Source organism: Crocodylus porosus, unplaced genomic scaffold (genome assembly GCF_001723895.1).
Source record: "Crocodylus porosus isolate Cpor-Errol unplaced genomic scaffold, CroPor_comp1, whole genome shotgun sequence".
Taxonomy (NCBI): Eukaryota; Metazoa; Chordata; order Crocodylia; family Crocodylidae; genus Crocodylus; species Crocodylus porosus.
In genome coordinates this window covers 10,309,180-10,313,898 of record NW_017728936.1, presented here as the reverse complement: position 1 = coordinate 10,313,898, position 4,719 = coordinate 10,309,180, and the positions used below count along the sequence as shown (strand labels likewise).

At 68.9% G+C, this 4,719-nt stretch overlaps 2 protein-coding genes across 2 annotated transcripts in view; both read right to left on the bottom strand.

The window, feature by feature from the left end:
- Positions 1-995, bottom strand: part of C1QTNF5 (C1q and tumor necrosis factor related protein 5) — a 3,617-nt gene extending 2,622 nt beyond the window's left edge. Inside the window, exon 1 of the mRNA XM_019547082.1 lies at positions 598-995. The gene's annotated coding sequence lies outside the window, so the exon portion shown is untranslated. The remainder of the gene's footprint in view (positions 1-597) is intronic.
- MCAM (melanoma cell adhesion molecule) overlaps positions 1-4,719 on the bottom strand; it is a 36,541-nt gene that overhangs the window by 29,402 nt on the left and 2,420 nt on the right. The gene's annotated exons all lie outside the window — the stretch shown is intronic.

Sequence of the window (4,719 nt, the reverse complement as noted above, 5' to 3'; positions counted from 1 at the left end):
GTGCACGTGTGGGTGGGGGGCTGCAAAGGGTCGGGGGGATGTGCGTGGTGCGCCAAGTGATGACCAGGGGGCGAGGTGTGAGCTGCGAGGGGTCTGCGCAAGTCGTGAGCTGTGGGTGCGTGGGGTAGGGGGTAGTTTGCTCTGGGTGTGCGTGTGTGGGGCGGGTTGTGAGCTCTGTGTGTGTGCGTGTGTGCACGCTCGGCCCCTGAGGATGCTGGCGCGAGCCCCAGGACCTGCCCGTTTCCTGCCCCTGGGGGGCCTCTGTCCTCACTGGCTCAACCCGCACACATGCAGGGCTGCCGGCCCGGCGCGCAGGCCCAGGAGCAGTCGCGTCAGGGCTGGCGGGCCGTGCCCGCAGCAGGCACACTGCCGAGCCCAGGGCAGCCGTCCTGCAGGGCTGGCACTCATCCCACCGGCCTCTGCCAGGGGGGCAGGGCCACCATCCCCCCCAACCCCACTGCATCCCACATGCCCCATGCAGCCCTCTCCCCGCCTGGCTCCCAGCTGACTGGGGTCCCTTGCACCACGGACCCCTGCATTCAGGGCAGAGGGGAAGCCCCCCCCACACTACAGGAAAAGGGAGGAAAATAAACCTGCCTGGACTGTGCCGTGGTGTCCCCGCTGGCTGCGCTCCCCACGTCTCCCGGCTCCCGTGCTGCCCGACTCCTCACTCCCTTCTGGCTCAGAAGGTCCTGGAGCTCTTCCTGACCACTTCAGCTGTGACGAAAGCCCTGGGAAAGCTGCCTTCCCCCCGGCCCCCCTCACCCTCTCCTCCCAGCTCTCCTCCCAGCTCCAGAGGAAACGGGGGAATTTGGGAGCCAAGAGCTACAGGCATGAGGAAGGCTCCCAGGGTGTCAGCATAGGCAGCGGGAGGCGGAGGCAGGCAGACGGATGGACACTACGCCCCTGGCATAGGGGCCTCGGGGAGCCAGGACTTGAAGACACCTCTTCCCAGGGCATCGTTCCTCCACAGCTGTCCCAGACGGGGCCCCGGCAGAAGGCGATGCACCAGGCCAAGCTGGGGGAAGCGGGGGACCGACGAGGGGCCACGAGCATCACCCCCCCGCCCCACGGGAAGCGGAGCAGCCTCTGCGCTGCATGCAGCCAGGCCTGGCAAGGGGAACCGCGGCGCCTCATTCTTGTGGCTGCCTCTTTGGAAGCAGCGACGGGGCTGGGACCGCGAGCGCTGCGCAGGGCGGGGGCGAGCAGCCGGCCTCCGCGGGGAGCAGGGCTGGCTGGGGCCGGAGCCAGGGCCTCGGCTCCACCAAAACATGCTCACACCTGCCGGGCTGCGTGCACACGCCTTTCATGCCACGCGTGGTCGATGCCAGGTACTGGCACATGTGCTGCATGCTAGCAGAGCACGTCCGTGCAAGCTCATGTACGCTCACTAGCATACATGGTACATGGTAGCAGTACCCCCCCTACACACACACTAGCAGCAGCCCCCATGCCCACAATTCTCTAGCAGTTTGCACAGTCACTCACACACACATGCTAGCAGCACACCCACGCACACCTTGCCTGTAAACACCCGTCCCCCTTCATACACTCAGGATGCACACCCACCAGCACCAAGTACCAGCCCTCACAGTATGCACACACGCACACACGCACGCACACACCCATTCACAGCCAACACCCAGCACCCGCCCCTGGAGCACTCCCTGCACTTCCTATCACATCACAGCCAAGCCCCTGGCTGCCGGCCCTGTGCCGCACGCCCGCCAACACGGCACAGACACATGAGCTCGACACGCGGCCCCTTGAATGTGCACGTGCTCCATGAACGGGCAGCACATGCATCACCCTGCTCATGCACACCCCTGCTAACAGAAAACATATCTCTGTTTGCGCACACATCCCCTGGCAATGCACACGCATGGTGCACACACCACCCCGTGGCCCCCACCCTGCTCTCCCCAAGCCCTCCCCAGGGAAGGCTTTGCTGGGCCCGGGCTCCTCCCTGCCTTGCAGCAGGCAGGCCCGGTGGCAGCGCCAGCTGTCCTGGTGCCCAGCCCAGGGTCAGCCCGTCCGGGCCTTGCGCAGTTCTTTTCCAAGGTGAGGACGGATGTTGCCTTTGGCCGGCGCGGCTCAGTGGCTTTGAGGCTCCTCCAGGCTGAATGGCCTATGGCTGGGAGACACGCCAGGGCTCAGCAGCTCCGGCCTTGGCCCTTTCCCATACTCCAGAGCGGAAGCCCCTTGTCCCCCTTCCCCAGCCAGGGTGCGAGATGGGCTCAGAGATGAGCATCGGTCCCTGGGGACCCGCCACGGGGCCAGGGAGGCGCCAAGGGGCACCTGCTGCTTCCCCAGCCCCCTCCGGCCACAGCTTGGCTCCGAGCTTGTGCCCCCAGCCAGCATCCAGGTCTTTGCCCGCTCCCTGCCCCCAGCCTGTGACGCCCATGCTCCAGGGCCTGGAGCCTTGGGCACCCGGGGCTTCATCCCACCATGCCCCTACCTACATGCTGCGCTCCCTCCTCCGTGCCTTGGCTTCCCCAGCCCGGAGGTGGCGGTGCCGGTGCTGGCCCCCTGCTCCCTCCCTCCCCTCGCATACACGCGTGCTCCAGGCGGTGGTGAGGCCAAGCGTGTTTGCAAGCTGCTCACGCTGTTTATTACCCAAGGCACGAGACATCCCGGGTGAAGGAGACAGCTGCAGCCAGCCATGGGCCCAGGATGTGCCCTGCATTCAGGATTAACCCTCAGCCTACTGCAGTGAGTTGCCTGGCATGCAGGCAGCTCTGGAGAGAAGCACCCATAAAAAGGGCAAGGAAAGGCACTGGGGAGCCAAAGCCCCTGGGGCCCCAATGCCTTAGGCTGCCCCATGGAGGGGCATGTACAGCTGCCCCAGCCCCATGAGGCCTTGACCACCTTGCTCCTTCTCTGGCACCAGTCACGGAGGGGCCAGGGTCCCCCACCAGCTGCCATGACTTCATCCTCCCACCTTGGCCCAGAGGCTACCTTCGCCTCTGCTTTACAGAGCGGGAAACTGAGGCACAGGAGGATCATTGTGGCTGGACACATGGGCCGTGGGAAAGCTGGGGTTGGAACCAGATGGACTTTACTTGTGCCCGTGGGAGGAAACAGCCACGATTCACCTCGCTGCTGCTGGGCTGAGGGCTCTACCCCCAGGAGCCCAGGCGCGGGGGGCTCATGGCTGGACGCACTCCCCGGGGTGGCTGGTGTCTGGCAGGACGCTGCAGCTGATGGGCCAGGCCATGCCCAGGAGGTCGAGGGCCGGCCGGCAGCGCTGCTCGGCTGCCAGGCACACGGGGCGGCAGGGCCGCAGGACGCCCCCGTCGGGGGTACAGCGGGGCACGAAGAGACCGCAGAGCAGCAGGCGCAGGGGCCGGTAGCAGGACAGCCCCGCCAGGCTCTGCAGGAGAGGGGGGCCAGGAGATGCGGCTGGGCAGGGCCGTGCTGGGCCCGTGCCCCGCCCGCCCAGCGCCGGTGCCCAGCTCACCTTGTAGCCCCGCAGCACGTCGGCGGCGCCCCGCTGGTCGGGGATGTTCAGCCAGATGTTGGGGAAGGCCGTGGCATTGTAGCTCAGCCCCAGGCACATCTCCACCCGGATCAGCTCGCAGGACTCTGGCGGGGCGCGGGCACTGTCAATGGGGGGCAGGTGCGGGCGCACCGCCCTGCCCGGCCTCGGGCTGCCGGGGCACACGCGCGGGGCACGAGGCACTCACCGACAGGCGGGGGGCGCGTGCTGGTGCAGTTGAGCTCGTCGCTGCCGTCGGGGCAGTCGTGCCAGCCGTCGCACACCGCCTCGGGCGCCTGGCACTCCCCGGTCCCGCAGGGGAACTCCCAGGGGCTGCACGTCCCTGCAGGGGCGAGGGGAGAGGGGCGCGGTGGAGGCTCCCCGCACCCGGCCCCTCTGCGGCCGCAGGCCCTCGGGACCGGGGGTGCAAGGACCCGGGGGAGGCTGGTGCTTCGGGGGCACCGCAGAGCTGCTGTGGCGCCGTCCCCAGCCCCGAGAGAGACGGCGGGCTGGGGCTGAGGGGTCATTATGGCGGGGCCCGGCGTCAGGCTGGGGCATGGGAGCAGGGCCCTGCAAGGAGACCCGTTCCCACGGGGAGGGGGGCAGGGGCAGCGTGGGAAAGTGCGGGGAGCTCAGGACAGCATCCGGCCGCTCCGGGGACCCGGGGCTTGTTCCCAGCTCCTCCATCCACCCCCAGCTGCCCCAGGCGACACGCACGGGGCAGGCGGGGGGGTGCAGCTCCGGCTGTGGCACAGCCCCCCAGCCCCCGCAGCCTCAGCTCCAACTGGGCCGGAGCCCAGCAGGAGGCGCTGGCTGCAGCAGGGTCGCGGGGCAGGGGAGACGGGAGCCAGGCCGGAGCTGGGGCTGCGTGGGCTGGCGTGCCTCCCCGCGGGCAGGCCTGCAGCTCCAAGTCAGCAGCGGGAGACACCCGGCTTCCTCCTCTCCCCTGGGGAAACCGAGGCACAAGCCGGGGGGGGGACCCCCAAGCCCACCCCGCAGGCCTGAAGTAGAGCCAGGAACTAAACCCAGCCAGGCCACCACGCCGCCTGGCATCCCGGGGCGGGCAGACATAGAAGGCGCGGCCCCCCGTGCCCGGGCGCCCCGGCCCCCCAGCCCCGGCTCCTACGCTCCGTGGCGGCCCAGGCCTGGTAGGTGGCGAAGAACCCGTCGTCGGCCACCCCGTCGTCGGCCACGAAGAGCACGGTCATGGCGTGGCGCGTGGAGGTGAGGGCGGGCGGCAG